The following is a 21,963-nucleotide window of genomic DNA, read 5'->3' as shown; positions in this document are numbered from 1 at the left end:
GATCCCGACCAGCGATATGACGCGGTCAGGATCGCTGGTACATCGCTAAGTGGTCGCTAGTGAGCTGCCACACAGCCATGTTCACATGCAGCGCTTCTGCAGCCAAAACCTGCTCTTGGCAGTAAAAACGCTGCATTCAAACCTCCCATTGTTTGGTATTTTAGAAGATTTTTTGCGTTTTTTTTTGGGTGCTAGTTAAATGTATTCTTTATCTATAGTATACGTTTAATAAATTCGTTTATTTCACCGAATATACAGCAAAATATTTGATGCTTTTTTGCAGCATTTTTTCACTTTCGCATTGCTTTCCATGGATCCAGAATGCTGGAAAAACACTGAATTGACACGCAGATTTAAAAAAACGCTGCAGTTCTCAAATTAAAGTCAGGTTCTTCAGGATCGCACCGCTCCTCTCTGCCTTCCAGCTTCCCGCTTGTGGTGCGTTTCTGAAGACGCGTGCTCCTTGCCTAGAAAGCCGGGCACTGCAGAGGTGGCTGGTAACTTAAGGGGGTTTTACACATAGTGATATCGCTAGCAATATCGCTAAAACGTCACTGGTTTTGTGACGTTATAGCGATATTGCTAGCGATATCGCTATGTGTGATACTTACCTCCGACCGGCTCCCCCGCTGTCCTTCGCTGATCGCGCGAGATCGGGTGGCTCCATGTCTCGTCGTCAGCTTCCTGCTGTGTGAGACGAGCGACGCGTGGAGGCGGGCGGGAGGACGTCAGGATCGCTGTGTGTGAAAGGTGAGTATCGTGCGCTGCGTCGCTGCTGCATCGCTGTGAGATCTCTCTGTATGAAAGCTCACTAGCGATCATTTAGCGATGCACCAGCGATCCTGTCCGGGTCGTATCGCTGGTGCATCGCTAAATGTAAAAGGGCCTTTAGGCACTGAGTTGCAAACTATAAAATTAAAAATTCCCACTGTTCTTGATAACAGATTCAATTCTTTCAAACACCCCCTCCCTCCCTCAAGCACCTTGAGGTTTTAATTTGTTACGAATATGAAATTAACAGGTATCTGCACGCACTGCAGCCAGTAAACACTAAAGAAGCACTCCTCCTCCTCCCATTAAAGTTTTTATCCTCTTCATATACTGCAGTCACCATATTATGTAGACCTGTGTACTTACAATTGCTCATTTTGCCTTTCTACCCAGCTAATTCTTTCCTTTTCCATTCCTTATGACATCATGCGATTAAAAACTCACTAGCTGAATCCTTCTACGCTCTATATAGAAACAGTAGGTCAATTTTCCCTGCATGAGTCATCAGTCACTGTAAAAATCAAAGGTAGGGGGGAGGAGAGGAGCAGCTGTATCAGGAGAGGAAGGGGGAATGATAAATGCAGGGACAAGAGACTTCCCGTGTCTACATAGTGCAGAGAAGAGAGAAGAATTAGCTGGGTAGAAAGGCAAAATGAGCAATTGTAAAGTACACAGTGCGATATAATGACAGCAATATATTAAGAGGATAAAAACTTTGATAGGAGGAGTGGTGCTTCTTTAATAAGGACAAGGCTCCTCTCATGAATGCAGCACAGTCATACAATGAGTTGGAAGCGTGGCTTACCTACTCCACAGATCTGGATGTCAATGGTAAGGAGGGAAAAACGGACAGAACAAGACAAGCAGCAGTCTGGTTAGAGTTTTGTTCACATCTGTGTTTGAGCTTTGGCTTAAAACACGTTTTGCTTGGAAAAATAGTGCAATGCGCTTGTGGCCATTTCTACCTTCTCCATCAAAATTATACAAACTGCAACAAAGTCTCTAAAGTGGATGAGAAAGAATCCTTGAATAACAGACGGCATATGCTTTTTTACACCTTTGTTTTTCAATACATGATAAATATGAACTGGACACTGACAAATGTATTTGCATAAAAGGTGTAATTATGTCCATTAACACTAACTCTTTCACATTAGGGCGCAGTCTGATACAGTAAAAAAAAAAAAAAAAGGAATTTTCTGTACAGCAGTGACTATACTGTCACTCAGGGCTGTGGAGCTGTGCAAGCTTGATTTGTTATGCATGTTTCACCAAAAATAATTATGGTGAAAGCCGATTACTAACCTTACAGCAAAAGATGGCAGGACGATACAATACAGAGACTTAAGTTTTTTTCTCAGATTGTAGGCACGTGCGAGCAGGGCCCTCACTCCTAAGTTTGAATTGTTCTGGACCTATGTACAAAAAACTGACCAGAAGAAGAGAAAATGTGAGTATTCCCCCAGCCCTGGCTGACTGCACAGAAGCCCTCTGGCCACCATCCGCCATACATACAGTTGTGGCCAAAAGTATTGACTCCCCTGCAATTTTGTCAGATAATACTCAGTTTCTTCCTGAAAATGATTGCAATCACAAATTCTTTGGTATTATTATCTTCATTTAATTTGTCTTAAATGAAAAAACACAAAAGAGAATGAAGCAAAAAGGAAAACATTGATCATTTCACACAAAACTCCAAAAATGGGCCAGACAAAAGTATTGGCACCCTCAGCCTAATACTTGGTTACACAACCTTTAGCCAAAATAACTGCGACCAACCGCTTCCGGTAACAATCAATGAGTTTCTTACAATGCTCTGCTGGAATTTTAGACCATTCTTCTTTGGCAAACTACTCCAGGTCCCTGATATTAGAAGGGTGCCTTCTCCAAACTGCCATTTTTAGATCTCTCCACAGGTGTTCTATGGGATTCAGGTCTGTAATCATTGCTGGCCACCTTAGAAGTCTCCAGTGCTTTCTCTCAAACCATTTTCTAGTGCTTTTTGAAGTGTGTTTTGGGTCATTGTCCTGCTGGAAGACCCATGACCTCTGAGGGAGACCCAGCTTTCTCACACTGGGCCCTACATTATGCTGCAAAATTTGTTGGTAGTCTTCAGACTTCATAATGCCATGCACACGGTCAAGCAGTCCAGTGCCAGAGGCAGCAAAGCAACCCCAAAACATCAGGGAACCTCCGCCATGTTTGACTGGAAGGACCGTGTTCTTTTCTTTCAATGCCTCTTTTTTAATCCTGTAAACTCTATGTTGATGCCTTTGCCCAAAAAGCTCTACTTTTGTCTCATCTGACCAGAGAACTTTCTTCCAAAACATTTTAGGCTTTTTCAGGTAAGTTTTGGCAAACTCCAGCCTAGCTTTTTTATGTCTCGGGGTAAGAAGTGGGGTCTTCCTGGGTCTCCTACCATACAGTCCCTTTTCATTCAGACGCCGACAGATAGTACGGGTTGACACTGTTGTACCCTCGGACTGCAGGGCAGCTTGAACTTGTTTGGATGTTAGTCGAGGTTCTTTATCCAACATCCGCACAATCTTGCGTTGAAATCTCTTGTCAATTTTTCTTTTCCGTCCACATCTAGGGAGGTTAGCCACAGTGCCATGGGCTTTAAACTTCTTGATGACACTGCGCACGGTAGACACAGGAATATTCAGGTCTTTGGAGATGGACTTGTAGCCTTGAGATTGCTCATGCTTCCTCACAATTTGGTTTCTCAAGTCCTCAGACAGTTCTTTGGTCTTCTTTCTTTTCTCCATGCTCAATGTGGTACACACAAGGACACAGGACAGAGGTTGAGTCAACTTTAATCCATGTCAACTGGCTGCAAGTGTGATTTAGTTATTGCAAACACCTGTTAGGTGCCACAGGTAAGTTACAGGTGCTGTTAATTACACAAATTAGAGAAGCATCACATGATTTTTCGAACAGTGCCAATACTTTTGCCCACCCTCTTTTTTATGTTTGGTGTGGAATTATATCCAATTTGGCTTTAGGACAATTCTTTTTGTGTTTTTTCATTTAAGACAAAGTAAATGAAGATAATAATACCAAAGAATTTGTGTTTGCAATCATTTTCAGGAAGAAACGGAGTATTATCTGACAGAATTGCAGGGGTGTCAATAGTTTTGGTCATAACTGTAAAAGCTGTGCGGCCGAGAAACTGCATGTTTCTAGGCAGGGATGTGATGTAACCGAAGTCAGCACATAGTCCCTCCATGCAGCGAGGAGAGGTTGCATTCTAACACCGTATCCTCAGGACTACTGTCTGTGAGAAGAGCGACAATGGAAAATATAGGAAGTTGCTCCTTGCTCACAGTGCTTGGATTTTACACTGGTTGTCCAGGAATGATCAATGACTGATCCACAGGACAGGTGATCAATAGATCGAGGGGGCAGAAATCTGCGGCAGAAGCTGCAGGATGTAAGCGGAGAATGGAGCTGAACACGGTGGCCCGTGTATGCTGAGTGGCCGCTACAGACTACTGTCGTTTATCTTCAACGCACTGACTAGGCGACAAAGTGCAGCACTTTGCCCCGTACGCTACTCAGAAAACGGGCGCAGATCCAAAGTGAACCTGTCAGCATGAAATGGAGTCCAATCTGCAGGCATTGTATTATGGAGCTGGGGCATTGAGCAGACTGGTATATAGTTTTGGGAGAAAACATTTTTTTCTATCCTTTGTTAGGCATCACGTATGTGAGTGTAATACTTGAAGTTACACACAATGGACAGCGTCTTCATCTGTTTTCAGGCCCTCTCCGGTACCACATAACGGATTTTGTAAGACAAAAACAGTAATCTGAGCGGGACTGTAAGCTGGTATATGTGCAAAGAGCACGTTCACACTATGGCCATTTCGCAGACAAGACCCAAGGGAGAAAACAAAACAGAATCAGCACATACCCTACAACAAGTAAATGGTAATGGTACATGTAAATAACATAGGGTACTTAGTTACTGCTATTTTCATCAAAGCAGCTTAAAAGTCATCCGGTCACATCATGGTGTGCCCAACAGGACGGTCCTAACCTGTGTAGTATTAACATTTTACCACGTGTCAAAAGACAACAAATGTGAATATGGGCAGAGCCGTCTCACTGGCCACAGTGTGAACGTGCTCGCACACTTTACACGTACACCAGCTCAGGGTTTTGCTGTAATTTTTTTGCACTCTGTACAAACACGGGTTGTGGCCTCCCTTTCTGAGCTAACTATTCCATCTACATAGCTTCCCATGGATGGGGGTCTGATTCAGGGCTATATTCTGCTCGGCCCTTATTAACACTGACGCCCTATGACACATGGTAAGGTTTTAATAGACAGGTTAGGACTGTCCCGTTTGGTATACCGTGAAGTGGTGAGACGACTTATGCGGTTTTGAGCAAAATAGTGCTAACCAAGTACCCAATATTATTAACATGTACATGCTACATGTAACATGTATTACTAGTACTATTCACTCATTCACTTGTTGTAGGGTCTATGCATATTTTGTTATGTTCTTGTGTTTTGGCTTTTGTAAGCCGCCGAATTCCTGTATGTTCTGGAAGTCACTTTTCTCAACACAAGTCTGTGGGACACAGAACGAAACTACAGAGCCTCGATATAATTTCCCATAGACTTGCATAGAGGAGATTTATAAAAAAAAAAAAAAAAAAAAAAGTAGTGACCTCGGCTTCACCCAGGAACCTCAGTTTTGCAGGTCACCATGGCAGTGTTGTGGTGCCGCAGCAGTCCTGAAAACTGGTGCAGATGTATGTGACTACATGCATTACATACCTGATCCCTAACAAAAAAGATACGAAAATAAAGGCTAAACTTCTGCTCTGAGACTTTTGGTCAAGAGGGCGGTCTTGACAGCTTAATTTGCATAATGGTGTGTATAGCCTCCTAGCTCTGTCACAGATTGGTCCATTGGGCGGTCCTAAAATGCCAGAAAGAGCAAAGGGTTAAGAGATTAAATCACATGCTGTACTGAATCTTTTCTCATAAAACTATCCTCCATCTACCCCACTACCCCTGCTCTATAACATGCTGTCTGCAGATTAGACTGCATTTTCATGGTGAAAGGTTCCCTTTAAATGCATGCATTTTCTAGGTTAAATCAGTCAGACTGAACAACTTGCAAGTTTTTCCGTGAACAAAAGATAGGTAGGTACATTGCAACTGTGAGAGACAGAATCTAAGGCTGTGTGCCCACGTTGCGTTTTTAAGTGTTTCCACAGCGCTTTTAGACGCGCGTTTCTGCTGCGGAAACGCTTAAGAAAAGCATCCCATGTTATCATAATGGAATCCGCACATGTTGTGCTAATGGTGCGTTTTTTTCCGCTGCGGAAACGCTTAGCAAAAAAAAAAAACGCAGCATGTTCATTAATTTTGCAGAAACGCACGTGTTTCCGCATACATTTAATTGTATTGCAAAAATGCTTAGGAAAACGCATGCTAAACCACTTAACAAAAACGTCAAAAACGCTTACAAAAGCGCTTCATAAAACACATGCGTTTTCCCGGGAAGAGGGTGTGCGTTTCCACTCAGGAATATTCTGCATCAAAAACGCTATGTGCGAACATAGCCTAAAAAAAAAAAAAAAAAAAACAGAAAATCATATTGTATGGTTTTTAAATAACTAAATTGCATTTTATTGCATGAAATAAGTATTTGATCACCTACCAACCAGCAAGAATTTTGGCATTCACAGACCTGTTATTTTTTCTTTAAGAAGCCCTCATTGCCTGTATTAATTGCACCTGTTTGAACTAGTTACCTGTATATAAAGACACCTGTCCACACACTCAATCAAACTCCAACCTCTCCACCATGGCCAAGACCTAAGAGCTGTCTAAGGACACCAGAGACCAGGCTGGGATGGGCTACAGGATAATAGGCAAGAACTGTTGGCACAATTATTAGAAAATGAATGAAACACAAGACTGTCAGTCTTCCTCAGTTGAGGGGTCCATGCAAGATCTTGCCTTCGAGGGGTAAGGATGATTCTGAGAAAGATCAGGAATCAGCCCAGACCTACATGGGAGGACCTGGTCAATGAACTGAAGGGAGCGGAGACCATAGTCTCAAACATTACTGTTAGTAGCTGTCATGGATTAAAATCCTGTAGAGCACGTAAGGTCCCCCCTGCTCACACTAGCACATGTCCAGGCCCATTTGAAGTTCACCAATGACCATCTGAATGATCCAGAGGAGGCATGGGAGAAGATCATGTGGTAAGAGGAGACCAAAATAGAACTTTTTGGTATCAACTACATTCACCGAGTTTGAAGGAAGAAGGAGGAATACAACCCCAAGAACACAGTCCCAACCGTGAAGCATGTTGGGGGAAACATCACACTTTGGGGGTACTTTTCTGAAAAGGGGACAGGATGACTGGACTGTATTTAAGGGAGGATGGATGTTTTTTTTTTTTTTTTTTTAGGAAAAGTGGTACAGAGCTTTCCATTGGGGCACAACACAATTAACCATAAACTGACATGCAAACTCACATGCAAACTACTCTTGACTTAAGGTTAAAAAAAAGCTGATTAATTAAACTAAATGCCAGTCTCCACAGAAAAATGTCAGTTATTTTACTTGCACAGAAATTAACCAAGCATGATAAAACACGTCAGGATGCCATCAAAAATAAAAGGCAGCAAACATATTTTAGAGACATTCATAATTCTTACATTTTTATCACACAATCACACGTCTGATAAGTCATCTGCCCTGAAATGGGAAGCAAAAATTTAAGACCCCACTGAAGCCCACTAATCTATCTGTTGACAAATTCAAGGTAGCAAAGTTTTTAATTAAAATAAATAAAAAGATCATCAATATATCGTAAACCAAACCACTCAATATTACAACCATTCTCAGGTATGGCCGACTATATAGGTTTCCCATTACAGGACGCAAATCATCTGGCACCGTAACTTCATGGCTGCTGTCCTGTTGTTACAGAATGCACAGCTCAAAGTGCTTCTTAGTGAAGTCAAACGAGGAGAACTCACTGCCCTATAATGCTGTGTCATGTTCTCTATTAAAGGGGAAATGTACTTTAGCCTTCCGCAGCAGCTGCAAGAACAATATAAGGAGCAATGCACAGAATTCCTCAAAGCTACTTTTTTTTTTAAATTTATTTGACCTAAGAATTGAAACAGATAATTCTTAGTGATGAGTGAATGTGCTCGGATGAGCCGGCCTACGCGATTTATTGATGTTGTGTCCTTCTGGTGACTGCCATTTTCTGTGTTATAATTGAGGCGTTAAAGTCAAACTTTGTTTTAGTTAAAAAAAAAAAATGTTTTGGCACCCATCGCAAAATCTTTCTCGTAGCCTTCACTGAAGGGAGGGGATGGGGGCACACAGGAACTATAAGTTAATATGGGGTCATCTGGAGGCAGATACTAAGAACACATTGTACAAACAAGCGACTCCTCCCCATCAGACTACACTTGGGAAGCTGACTCCTACTAATTCATTTGATGCAAAAGAAGTAACAAGAACAAAATCCAAAACACCCCTAAATATGGGAGGGTGCGAAATCCCCTCTCCCCCTCCACCACAATGAAGGCTACGAGTAAGATTTTACGGCGAGTACCAAAAATCTTTTATTTCTCGGTCGCTTCATTGGGGACCACAGGAACCATAGGACATCCTAAAGCTGTGCCTCTGGTGGCCAGGTTTGGTCGATGAGGAGGAGTCAATTTGCTATTTTTTTTCTAAATTGTATTCTTAAAAGTCAGCCTTCAGGTGTCAGCATATCAACCCGTGGTTACTGTGTCCTCCAATGAAGCGACCATGATATAACTGTATTCCCACTAACTTATAAACCATCATCTTCTCTTGATACAGGAAAGATGTATATCTTGGTACCGTGTTAACCAGTAGATAGAAAAATATTCAGGATTGAGAGTCCTCAGTGGTTGATACCTTTTCATGGCTAACTGAAAAGATGGTAACAAGTTGCAAGCTTTCGAGACTACGCAGGTCTCTTCATCAGGCTAGACTCTGATGAAGAGACCTGAGTAGTCTCGGAAGCTTGCAACTTGTTACCATTTTTTCAATTACCCATGAAAAGGTATCAACCACTGAGGACTCTCAATTCTGAATATTCTTCAATCTTCTCTTGGAACTTTATAATGTGCAAATTCTGATAAAGAAGTGTGAATAAATTGACAACTGGGTGTTACCATTACATGTTTCAAAAGGGGTGTGTTTGTAAACAATGATAGTACTGATTGGACAATGTCAGCCTCTGCAGGGACACGCCCCCAACTGACAAAACCCAGCTCAGTGAATCCTGAGGAAGAGTAATAAGAATTGCTATACTAAAGACGCGCCAGGGTAGAGGCCAGGTCCTCTTAAAGGGTGTATAAAAGGTGGTGTTTGCCTTTAAAACGGCGTAGCCAGTTAGTCACCTGCTGTTACATAAGCCTCTGCTATTTTACACCACGTGCCTGGTATTTTGGAGAGCACAACATGCAGATTCTGTAACACTGACTGTTATTTTTAAAGAGCAGATTTACAGCTTTGCAAATCAAGGCATAAGACAAGGAAGGTCTGCAGGAATCAATGCTGTGCTTTCCACAGCTAGTCACACACCGGTCACTGTTCACAAGTGATTAGGGCAGGATTTTCCTTGAGCTTCTTACAGCGATGGTACTTTCTGGTTTTGCTTTCTTACTTTAGATTTGCTTGGGTGATGGAACGCGCCAGTGATTCAGACGTTCCATACTTGGTTAAAAAAAATAAAAATGGTGTGATAAAATGTCTTGAGCTGGAATATTCCACTTCTTCAGTTTAGTCACTTTCAGATGTCCATGCAGATGGGGTAAACTACTCACTTCAGACACAAGGAAATTAGGAAGCTAAAAATGAAAACTGACAGGTATAGTACACACCCGTGACGCGGCAGGGGGCTTCACACAGTCTCATCTGAATGTTAAAATTGGGAACCTCATGTTTACATTTAACCCTTTTTCTTACATGGCGGCATTAGATCAATGTATGATTGTTGGATGTGCGGTCCATACCTTTTTTTCCTTACAGTTATAGCACAATACATAACCGCAGAAGCATAATGAAAGGTCTTAGATCACGCTGCCGATTCCAACTATAGCAGCTTGCAGCGCCATTCGTGGTGCCAAACTGACTAAATCCTTGACTGATTGCATTTAATGGTTAATAGGCTCAGTCGAGAGTTGGTTGCATTCATTGCATGGTGGAATCTAAACAGCATTAAAGGGGATCTGTTGCAGGATTTCGCAATGGATTCTTACAGCGGCATGATGTAGGGGCAGAGACCCTGATTCCATAGATGTATCACTTTAAAGGGCTTTTAAACTGCAAAGCATCGTGAACAAACGTTGTTAAAACACCAGTTTCAAGAGCTTGCAGTATAAAAAGACTGCTGATCAACCGATGAGCAAACAAAAGGTTTGTTCATCAGGTGAAATGATATTTTGGGCAGCTGGAAAAAAAAAAAAAAAAAAAAAATCATTTTTCATGGTGGTACATCGTCCTGTGTAAACAGGAATTCCACTATCAAGGACTATGGTAGCCTATGTGAAATGAGCGACCTAGTATAGATCACTCACTGCACATCGTTTGCCTGGACTGATTGTGTAAACAGGTATTCCAATGCTGAATGTCTGGGAGTCGGAAGAAGGCAGTAGCCGAAACGTGCTTTGGGGCTGGCACCATCACTCACAAGAGGTAATATTCGTACTATACTGAATACCTGGTTCTTTGGACTTTTTTTGTGCTTTGCTTTGTAAACGTCATAACTTCATGATGTTTTTTTGTATATATATTATCTTGGGAAGTATTTTACTATTATATAAATCTACTGTGTACAGTCTCTATTTGATATATTGTGGGTGCTTGGTACCACGCTGTGGTTTCCCACGGTTTTATAACCTTGACTGTCATTTTTTAACGTTAATAAAATTTTTACTTTTTTATTATTATTGCTGCTTGTGTACATGTTTTTCTTTCGGATATTAGGGATGTCAAAGTGTAGAGGGATCATTATTATTCTCATTTGTGAAAGGAAATATGAGAAGGAATGGAATGAAACTGAAAGGGAGAAGATACAGATTAGGCTACTTTCAGATTTGCGTTCGGAGGCACAGCACCGCAACCAAGCTCCGCCCCCGTCCGCGCCTCCTCCGGTCAGCTCCTCCTCTGATCGCATGACACTGCATGCGATCAGCGTACCCTATATTTAGCGTTGGGTACACTAGCCGTGCGCTGGGATGATTTTGCCGGCGCTTGCGCCGAGCGCACAGGAACGCACTGTGTTGCTTTTTTGTGCGCTCGGCGCAGCGCCAGCAAAATCAGGCCAGCGTACCCAACGCTAAATATAGGGTACGCTGATCGCATGCAGTGTCATGGGATCAGAGGAGGAGCTGACCGGAGTATGCGCGGCCGGGGGCGGAGCTTAGAATATGTCTTATATTCTAGATTCTTCAAAGTAGCCACCTTTTGCTTTGATTACTGCTTTGCACACTCTTGGCAGAGCAATGCCTGTCCTGGGCGTCCTTTTGGGCAGCTATGAGGTGTACCTGACTGGTGCTAAAAAAAAAGGAGTGTTAGTCTGTGTGCTACCCGGCTTTCATTCTTTTTGGTACAGATATGATATGGATAGACAGATATGGATAAATGGATACATAGATAGAGCAGATTTCTAATCTGCTTTTGCTATTGAAAACATTAGATATGAGCTCAAAAACCTTTCAGGTGATGCGGTTTTTTAAAAAGCTGATCTGCTTTTGCAGCTGAAACACGTATCCTCAAAACACACAGGAAAAACGCTGTGTGTGAATGTAGCCTTAGATCAGGAATAGAACAGCCATTTACAGGACATTTCATAACTTTCCCAAATTCCTAGGAAAAAATATTCAGCATATTCTGCATTGAACTACTGTACCCAATTTATTATATATTTTAGGAGTCTGAGTCGGTCCATTTTATACCAACTCCGACTCCACCAAAATGAGCACCGACTCCGACTCCACAGCCCTGCTTTTGAGGCAGAGTGCAAAGCTCAGAAGGGAAGGAGCGCCATATTACAGTGCAGATTTTGCTGCACTAGTTTTATGGTGCCATGTTACATTGACAGAGCCCCTCAGGTGCCAGAACAGCAGAACCCCCCATAAGGGACCCCATTTTACAAACTAAGCCTCTAGATGAATTCATTGAGAGGTTCAGTGATTATATTGACACCAATTTTATACCATTGGGCAGTGAAGAAAAAATAATTTACATTTTTACCACCAAGATTGTGTGTTAGCCACACGTTTTACATTTTCACACTGGGAAATGGGTAAAAATGGCACCAGCATTTGTCCCACAATTTCTGCTGAACGTAGAAATACCCCATATGTGGCTGTACAGTACTTCTTTGTCATACCGAGAGATTCGGGAGGGATGAAGTGCCATTTGCCTCCCGGAGCGCAGATTTTTCTAGACTAGTTTGCGGACTCCATATAAGGAGCCCCTAAGTGCTAGAAAAGCAGAATCCCTCCTCACATGACCCCATTTTTGAAATGATAACCCTTTAGGAATTTATCTACAGATGTTGTGATGATTTTGACTCCATGGGTGTTTTCCAGAAACAAGAACCAGTGGATGTTCCTGAGTTAAAATTGCAAGCTGCCATTGTAGTGACCAGTACATTGCACCCAGCTCATGCTTCTGGAGACACACACCTGTAAATTAGGCGGGCTCTCATCACTACAGAAATGCCAAACATGTGGGCGCTAAATGTGGTTTAGGCACACTAGAGCTCAGCAGGTGCTCACAAGCCACCTTTCCCTGCAGGACCTGGAAGGACCCAGCGGCCATCTTTGTGCCAGGAATTTCCATGGAGACCATCAGGCCATCGCGATGTCCCGATGGAAACGCACAGGGAGCCCACTCCCTGCGAGATGCTTCTCTATGCCGCTGTCACTACGGACAGCAGCATCAGAGGGGTTAAGTGCCCGCGGTCTGTGCTAGCTTCAATCGTAGGCATTGCTGTGGGGGTGTCAGCTGTCACATACAGCTGACACCCGCACACGCATCTCCCGCAGAGCAGTATACGTACGGCACGTCAGGAAGGGGTTGATAAAATGGTGGGTCTTCTTATAATCCGCGCGTCTTATTGCTTACCAGGGGTGGCGACTGAGGTGGAATGGGGTCCCAGGGTTGCTGCTGGTGGAGTCAGGAATGGGGCAAGCTGTGGACCCAATGCTAGAAGGAAGGGGTGTCTAGAGAGGTGCTACGCTGCGAGTGTTTGGTGGTGCGGGGGCTCTGCTGATATTTGGTGAAAGCCCAGAGCCCCTGTGCTGCCATGATTTACACTGAGGTAGGACTCCGGGAAAATGGCCGCTGGGGCAACGTCGCACCACTGAACACCCCCTCCTCCCAGCCGGAGGACTGCAGCCTCCGCCAGCACCAACCCTGGGACCCCAGTCCACCGCAGCTGGTAAGGTATATTCGAATCATAAGACACACCCCTATTTTGTTATTTGGGGAAAAAATGTGTGTCTTATAATCCAAAAAATACATTCTTTCTTGGAAAAATTCTTCCAGCTCTGTGAAATTCCTGGGTGATTTTGCATGCACTGCTATTTTGAGGTCTAGGCAGAGATTTTCACAGATGTTGAGATCAGGGGACTGTGAGGCCATTGTAAAACCTTCAGGTTGCACCTTTTGAGGTAGTGTACTGAGAATCTTTATGTGTCTTTAGGATCATTATCGATTTAGACATTTCTCCTTGTGAAAATGTATAATCTGAGACTAAAACAATTTCTTTGTGGTAAAAAATGTAATTATATTTTCTTCACTCCCCAATGGTATAAACTTCTGTGACACATCTGTGGTGTCAATATAATCACTGCAACCATAGATGAATGCATCAAGAGGTGTAGTATGTAAAATGGGGTCACTTATGGGGGTTCAAGCTGTTATGGCACCTCAGAGGCTCACCCAGTGGGTCATGGCACCCACAAACCTTAATAGTAAAATCTGCACCATAATGTGGCACTCCTTCCCTTCTGAGCTTTGCATTGTGCCTGAAAAGTAGTTCCTGATTACCAGGGCTGTGGAGTCAGAGTCATGGAGTCGGTGCTCATTTTGGTGGAGTCGGTATAAAATGGACCGACTCCTAAAATATATAATATATTGGGTACAGTAGCTCAATGCAGAATGTGCTGAATATTTTTTCATAGGAATTTGGGAAAGTTATGAAATGTCCTATAAATGGCTGTTCTATTGCTGATCTAAGGCTACATTCACACACAGCGTTTTTGCTGCGTTTTTTGAGGATACGTTTTTCAGCTGCAAAAGCAGATCAGCTTTTTTAAAAAAACCGCATCACCTGAAAGGTTTTTGAGCTCATAGATAATGTTTTCAATATCAAAAGCAGATTAGAAATCTGCTGTATACATCCATTTATCCATATTCTGTCTATCCATATCTTATCTGTACCAAAAAGAATGAAAGCGGGGTAGCACACAGACTAACACTCCTTTTTTTTTTTTTTTTTAGCACCAGTCAGGTACACCTCATAGCTGCCCTAAAGGACGCTCAGGACAGGCATTGCTCGTCTTCAGTAACACATCAACATCAATTGATAGTTGGAATAAATAGACTGCATTCACCACACCTTAAGGTGCAGGCTTTATTTTCAATTGTAGGGGTGTGCAGTATAAGGTTCTGCAGCAGCTGAGGTGTGCAGTATGAGGTTCTGCCCCCCTTCCCCAGGTTTGATCCTGGCTTCGCCCATGGTGTGAATGTAGCCTGAGGATCTAGGCTTTGCCTTAGCTGAGATAAGTCATAGTGAGATATATTATATATATATATATATATAAAATTGTGAGAATCATGTGGGAATAGTGGATGAGGGCAGGTATATCTCGCCCAGATTCCTTTCCTATGTGGCCTAGTCTGGTCAGTATCGCACCTGCTTACTAATGGATAATGGGAGGTGGATATAAAAGGATGCAAGGTGGTTGTGTGAGTGTCTCAGCCTGGGAACACAGAGAGCCTGTCTGTGTGAGAGACACACGTGTGTGGAAGCAGTGCCCACTGCAACTGTGGTTTGGCTGGACGGGAGAAGCCCGCCAGTTGGTAGTTAGGTTGTCCATTGTTTAGTTAGTGCCGGACAGGCAAGGATTTGTTTTATGTTTTATTTCCTTTTGCATTGCTTTCACCGTTAATAAACCTGACCCAGGGTCAGTTATACACGAATCCCAGCTCTGCGCCTGAGTTTCATGCTGAACGCACGTGACCTTTGACCCCAGCAAAGGCGATCCCGGAGTGTTTTATCACATTGTGGTGGAGAACGCGGGCATCACGTTGCAAGCATGAGCATGGAGGACGTGGTGAAAGCGCTGGTACAGTCCACCGCCGTCCAGCAAGAAGCTAATCGGGTGATGATAGCCCAGCTGAAGGAGTTGGTGGACATGACAGTTACCGATCGTTCTCTTCTCCAGCAGGTGGCACAGCGCTTGGCAAGCTTACCTGAGCTTAACCTGGAAGCCGAGTCGAGAGTGATTCACGTGAGTCGGTACTGGCAGAAAATGACGACCGAAAATTATGTCGAGGCATACCTGACCACGTTTGAACGGACGGCGGTGCGAGAAAAATGGCCGAAGGCACGATGGGCCGGCCTGATTGCCCCGTTTCTTTCCGGTGAGGCCCAAAAGGCTTATTATGACTTTGACAAATTGAAAGCCGAGATCTTGGCCCGGCTGGGAGTGACGACCGCTGTCCGTGCACAGAGCGTGCATCAATGGACTTATCAGCCGGATAAACCACCGCGGTCCCAGATGATCGACCTGATCCACGTGACGAAGAAGTGGCTACAACCCGAGGCGTTGACAGCGCCAGAGATAATTCAGAGATTCGTCATGGACAAGTACCTGAGAGCTCTACCGCCAGCCCTGAGGAAGTAGGTAAGCCATGGAAATCCTACGACGGCAGATCAACTGGTGGATCTGGATGAACGTTACTCCGTGGCGGAAGGACTCCGAGACGACGCTACCCCACCTCGTTCTTCATCATCTCCACGTGGAACCGGTAAGACTGTTCCAGGGAGTAGGGGAGATGGAAAAATCCCTAAGACAGTGGGGGAGGAAAACGGGACTGCCCGCACTGCGAGGCCGAGAGTAACGAACTATGGTCTAAGCAAGGGGCCCGTTAGGTGTTTCCGCTGCCAAGAGATGGAACATATTGCTGCGAACTGTCCGGTCACTACTGAATCCATGCAGTGCGACGTCACAGACTCTAAAAAACGCATGTCTATGGTTGCACGGGTAGTGAGTGTGAATGCCGGTCAAAAGGATGTGGAAAAACACTTGTGTGATTTAACTGTTGATGGCAAAAATGTGGTGGCATTGTTAGACTCGGGAAGTGTGGTGACTCAGGTGAAGGCCAGTCTGGTGTCAGCCCCGACTGGACCATCAGACAAATTTTCTGTAACGTGTGTGCATGGAGACACCTGTTCGTACCTCAACACGGTCATATGCATTACTACTTCCTATGGGTCTGTGCAACATAAAGTGGGACTCGTCCCGGCGTTATTGCATGATGTTATCCTGGGCCGGGATTTTCCCCACTTCTGGCAATTGTGGGAGAATCAGTTGATGCCCTCGGGTAATAGTGTACATGATTCTTCTCCCAGGGCGCGTGTGGGTCCCGAACCCCGGGAAGAGGTCTTCCCGGAAGACTCGGGGAAAGAGTCTGCGGGAAATGACCTGCAGTTCCCGTTTTCAGTCATGGCGGGTGATAATGAGGAGACCGGGGAAGAGGAGGAGGCTGACAGCCGTCCACCTCCCCGATTGCCGGATTTAGAAGTTCAGAAAGATGACTTCCAAAGCGAGCAAATAAAGGATCCTACCCTTTCTCAGGCTAGGACAAATGTAAAAGTGATAAATGGGGTACCCGTAGAACCTGGCTCTAGGCTGGCATATCCTTACATGAGTTCTGGAGAATGATTTACTCTATCAGATAGAGAAAAAGGGGGAAGATACGGTGCAACTATTAGTCGTGCCAAAACCCTACCGGCGGCAGGTGCTGGACCTGGCCCACGGACATGTGATGGGAGGTCACCTGGGAGTCCAGAAAACCGCCGAAAGGATATTACACTGTTTTGTTTGGCCAGGCATGCATCATGATATTCGTGTATATTGCGAGTCTAGTCCTGACTGCCAAGCCTCTGCAACTAAGCCCCGGTTCTGTAGCCCTTTGGTACCCCTACCTATTATTGAAGTCCCGTTTGAGAGGATTGGGATGGATTTAGTTGGGCCCCTTCCACGGTCTGCACGTGGACACCAACATATCCTGGTCATCTTGGATCATGCCACTCGTTACCCGGAGGCCATCCCTTTGCGTAACACGGCCACCAAGACGATTGCCAAGGAGCTGGTGCATGTGTTTAGTCGGGTCGGTATACCAAAACAGATACTCACCGACCAGGGGACCCCCTTTATGTCCAGGATAATGAAGGAGCTCTGCCGATTGTTACAAATCGAACCGTTACGCACATCCGTGTATCACCCTCAAACAGACGGGTTGGTTGAACGGTTCAATAAAACTCTGAAGCAGATGCTGAGAAAGGTGAGAGACAAGGATGGGAAGAACTGGGACTATTTACTTCCGTATTTGCTTTTTGCCATCAGGGAAGTACCCCAGTCTTCCACGGGATTCTCGCCTTTCGAGTTATTGTACGCCCGACGTCCTCGCAGACTGTTAGACGTTGCAAAAGAAACCTGGGAGGGTCAGGTCACTCCATTTAAAACAGTGATAGATCACGTCACACAAATGCAGGACCGTATTGCGGCTGTTATGCCTATCGTCAAAGAACACATGATACAGGCTCAAGGAGCCCAAAAAAGAATCTATGATAGGGGCGCCAAGATCCGTACGTTTGCACCCGGAGATAGGGTGTTGATCCTGGTCCCCACGGTGGACAGTAAGTTCCTGGCAAAGTGGCAGGGCCCCTTTGAGATCAAGGAAAGAGTTGGTGAAGTAAACTACAAAGTATACCAGGCAGGTAAACGGAAACCTGAACAGATTTATCATGTAAATCTGATAAAGCCCTGGAAGGATCGGTCTGCCTTGTCAGCGGAGCTGGCCCGTCCTGTCTGCTCGCATACCGTACCGGAGGTACGGGTTGCAGAGACTCTCTTGGAGCGGCAAAAGACGGAAGTCAGGCAGTTTCTACTTCACAACCAAAAGTTTTTCTCAGAAAAACCCGGGCAGACTATGCTAATGAAACATGACATCGTAACGGAAGCTGGTTTCACAGTTCACGTAAAGCCCTACCGAATCCCGGAAGCGCGCCGTGAAGCCGTTTCCCGAGAAGTGAAGGCAATGTTAGAGTTAGGAGTCATTGAGGAATCGCACAGTGCGTGGTCCAGCCCGATTGTGCCAATTCCTAAACCGGACGGCACCATCCGGTTCTGCAATGACTTCAGGAAACTGAATGCGGTCTCAAAATTTGATGCCTACCCCATGCCCCGGGTCGACGAGTTAATAGATCGGTTAGGAAAAGCCCGGTATATTACGACCCTAGACCTAACAAAGGGGTATTGGCAGATCCCTCTGGTGGAGGCTGCCAGAGAAAAGACGGCATTTGCTACGCCGGAAGGTTTATTTCAGTATGTGTATATGCCGTTTGGACTGCACGGGGCACCGGCGACCTTCCAGAGACTGATGGATCGAGTCTTGAGGCCACATAGGCGGTATGCTTCGGCCTATTTGGATGACATTGTCATTTACAGCTTGGACTGGGAGACTCATCTCCAGAAAGTACAAGCTGTGATTGACGACCTGTGGGAGGCAGGTCTAACCGCAAACCCCAAGAAATGTCACATCGGGCTAGAAGAAGCCCGGTATTTGGGGTATGTAATTGGGAGGGGTGTTGTTAAACCCCAGGTTGATAAGATTCTGGAGGTTCAGGACTGGCCACAACCTGTCAACAAGAAGCAGGTGCAAGCCTTCCTGGGGATCGCCGGTTATTATCGCCGGTTCATACCCAATTTTGCAGCCATCGCTACCCCCCTGACGGATCTTACAAAAGGGAAAGACTCCGTCATGATTAAATGGAGCTTAGCGGCTGAAGAAGCCTTCCATAGCCTAAAACGGGCACTTTGCTCTCAGCCCGTACTGGTGACTCCGGACTTCCGCAGTGAGTTTGTGGTACAAACGGATGCCTCTGATACCGGTATCGGGGCTGTAATCTCACAAGTGAGGGACGGAGTGGAACACCCAGTCCTCTATCTCAGCAGGAAACTGAATAAACACGAGCAAAGGTATGCAGTCGTAGAAAAAGAGTGCCTCGCCATTAAGTGGGCTCTAGAGTGGATGCACTTGAACAAGGAACGGAATAGCCGGGTGACCTGGTGGTTCCTTGCCCTGCAGGCCTACACTTTAACGGTGGAGCACCGCCCAGGGGTACAGATGGGAAATGCAGATGCCCTGTCCCGAGTGCACTGTTTGGCGGGTGTCATTGCTCGACCGGAGTGGTCTGAGCAGAAGGGGGGGGGGGATATGTGAGAATCATGTGGGAATAGTGGATGAGGGCAGGTATATCTCGCCCAGAATCCTTTCCTATGTGGCCTAGTCTGGTCAGTTTCGCACCTGCTTACTAATGGATAATGGGAGGTGGATATAAAAGGATGCAAGGTGGTTGTGTGAGTGTCTCAGCCTGGGAACACAGAGAGCCTGTCTGTGTGAGAGACACACGTGAGTGGAAGCAGTGCCCACTGCAACTGTGGTTTGGCTGGACGGGAGAAGCCCGCCAGTTGGTAGTTAGGTTGTCCATTGTTTAGTTAGTGCCGGACAGGCAAGGATTTGTTTTATGTTTTATTTCCTTTTGCATTGCTTTCACCGTTAATAAACCTGACCCAGGGTCAGTTATACACGAATCCCAGCTCTGCGCCTGAGTTTCATGCTGAACGCACGTGACCTTTGACCCCAGCAAAGGCGATCCCGGAGTGTTTTATCACAATATATATATATACACACACACACATACACACACACACACACACATATACACACACACACACACACACACACACACACAAATACATAAATACATACATACACACACACAGTACAGACCAAAAGTTTGGACACACCTTCTCATTCAAAGTGTTTTTTTATTTTCATGACTATGAAAATTGTAGATTCACTCTGGAGGCATCATGGCTTTTTTCTTGCCATAATACAAATTCAAACAGTCTATTCAGTAGGACTATCAGCTATGTATCCACCAGACTTCTGCACAACACAACTGATGGTCCCAACCCCATTTAGAAGGCAAGAAGATATCCCACTTATTAAACCTGACAGGGCACACCTGTGAAGTGAAAACCATTTCCGGTGACTACCTTGAAGCTCATCAAGAGAATGCCAAGAGTGTGCAAAGCAGTAATCAAAGCAAAAGGTGGCTACTTTGAAGAACCTAGAATATAAGACATATTTTCAGTTGTTTCACACTTCTTTGTTAATTATATAACTCCCCATGTGTTAATTCATAGTTTTGATGCCTTCAGAGTGAATCTACAATTTTCATAGTCATGAAAATAAAGAAAACTCTTTGAATGAGAAGGTGTCCAAACTTTTGGTCTGTACTGTATATATGTAATCGATATTACATAGTGTATGACATTTACATTTTATTACAGTTTTTTGTGTTCTAAAGTTGTATTCCAATAAATATATCTTATGTTCTATCTAAATATCTTGATTATTGTATCATAAAAATGATTTAATGTCTGATGTTCACATTGTACTACAATACATTTTTCACTTAAATATAAGCAATATATGTGGGAGTCGGAGTCGTGGTGTCAGAGTTGGTGTAAGGGAAATTGAGGAGTCGGAGTCGCAGTTTTGGCTTACCGACTCCACAGCCCTGCTGATTACATGTAGGGTATTGGCGCACTCGGGAAATTTTTACAACAAACTACGAAGTCCATTTTTTCCTAATAGCCCTTAGAGAAATTAAAAATATTTCAGTGGTAAAAATGTATTCTTCCTTCACCGCCCAATAGCATGAAATTCTGCGAGACACATGTGCTGTCAGTATGATCACTGCACCCCTAAATGAATTCCTTTAATTCCCGTGAAGCACCTTAAGGGTTAATAAACTTCTGGAATGTGATTTTCAGCACCTTGAGGGGTGTAGTTTTTAGAATGGTGTCACTTTTGGGTATTTTGTGTCATTTACATTCTGTCATTTTCCCTCAAAGTCTCTTTTTAAATGTGAGGTGGTCCCTAAAAAAAAAAAAAAAAAATGGTTTTGTAAATTTTGGTGGAAAAATTAGAAACTGCTGGGTCAACTTTTAACCCTCATAGCTTCCTAAATTTCCAATTTTTTCACAAATGCAAGTCCTGTCGAATACATTTTATCACTATCATGAACTACAATATGTCACACACAAAAAAAATCTCAGAATCAGTGGGATACGTTGAATAGTTCCTGAGTTATTAGCTCACAAAGTGACACTGGTCAAAAAATTGTAAAATTTGGCCAGGTCATGAAGGTACAAGCAGGCATGAGGGGTAAAGGGGTTAAGCCTTTTACAGATCATTTCATCTTCAACTTACTCAACTGTTCATAATAACAATCATTTTGACCAGAGGTGCCCAAACGTTTACAAGCCATGGTATCATACTATGACATGTTAAATTCCTTTTTTCTTAGCAAAACTGGTAACCTGGACCTTATCGAGGTACCTTTTTATGTAATATTGGAGATAGCTACCATTTAAGGATTGTATATCGTGGTTAAGAACAATAATGACTATGATCAGTAATAAAAGAATGAATGGCACTCATTCAGATTCTAACATATCCGCCTAGATAAATAGCCCAGCCAAGTTCTTTAACAATGTAAGTCTGTGAGATCACTGATTGTAAGAAATTCTAATGTTACGTGTACAAGTTTGTGCCAACTTCGGAGATTGTGCTTATCATTTTCTGCTTATTACGCCACATTATTAAAGCAGCGTTTCTCACATAGGATTCGCTGGAACCTTAGGACTTCTTGGAATAGGAAACCCATGTTAGACCGCAACAGCACAGATGGATACTTGTAGGGGTTTTCAGGGGCTGCAAAGATATTAATTTACTAAAAGTACCTGTGTTCAATGATCACATCTAATAATTCCAGTAGAATTGC

General features: G+C 44.1%; 1 protein-coding gene across 5 annotated transcripts in view; it reads right to left on the bottom strand.

The window, feature by feature from the left end:
• Positions 1 to 21,963, bottom strand: part of SPATS2 (spermatogenesis associated serine rich 2) — a 114,343-nt gene that overhangs the window by 55,012 nt on the left and 37,368 nt on the right. The window lies entirely within an intron of this gene.

Source organism: Dendrobates tinctorius, unplaced genomic scaffold, assembly GCF_039654945.1.
Source record: "Dendrobates tinctorius isolate UK_male_01 unplaced genomic scaffold, ASM3965494v1 ptg000388l, whole genome shotgun sequence".
NCBI lineage: Eukaryota > Metazoa > Chordata > Amphibia > Anura > Dendrobatidae > Dendrobates > Dendrobates tinctorius.
This window is presented reverse-complemented; position numbering and strand designations above follow the sequence as displayed.